Genomic DNA, 358 nt, shown 5'->3' with positions numbered 1-358 from the left:
TCTCAGCCAATCCATTCCAAGGATCACATCGTATGAGTTCACTGGGAAAACGACCAAGTCGGCTGTCATGTTCACTCCTCCGATCATCACAGAGACGTTTCGGATTTTCCCTGAAGTGTACATGATCTGACCACCAGCTACCCGAACCACTCTTACTTCTTCTTCTGGTTCTTTATGAAATTCCCCAACTCCAATCATCTCGGGTTGCACAAAGCAGTGAGATGCACCAGAATCAAACAGAACATGGGTTGCCACTCCACCCATGACTAAGGTCCCTACATATTCACCCGGAACACTAAGGACCCACTCTTCAAGCAAGCAATTTCACACAGAAATTCTTAAGGCAAAGGTGAGAGAT

General features: G+C 46.4%; 1 pseudogene; it reads right to left on the bottom strand.

Annotated features, from left to right (window-relative positions):
- LOC106324033 overlaps positions 1-358 on the bottom strand; it is a 2,935-nt pseudogene that overhangs the window by 1,233 nt on the left and 1,344 nt on the right.

The sequence above is a fragment of the Brassica oleracea genome, chromosome C2 (genome assembly GCF_000695525.1).
Source record: "Brassica oleracea var. oleracea cultivar TO1000 chromosome C2, BOL, whole genome shotgun sequence".
Classification (NCBI taxonomy): Eukaryota; Viridiplantae; Streptophyta; class Magnoliopsida; order Brassicales; family Brassicaceae; genus Brassica; species Brassica oleracea.
Note: the sequence above shows the minus strand (reverse complement) of the source record. Positions and strands in the feature narration are given on the sequence as shown.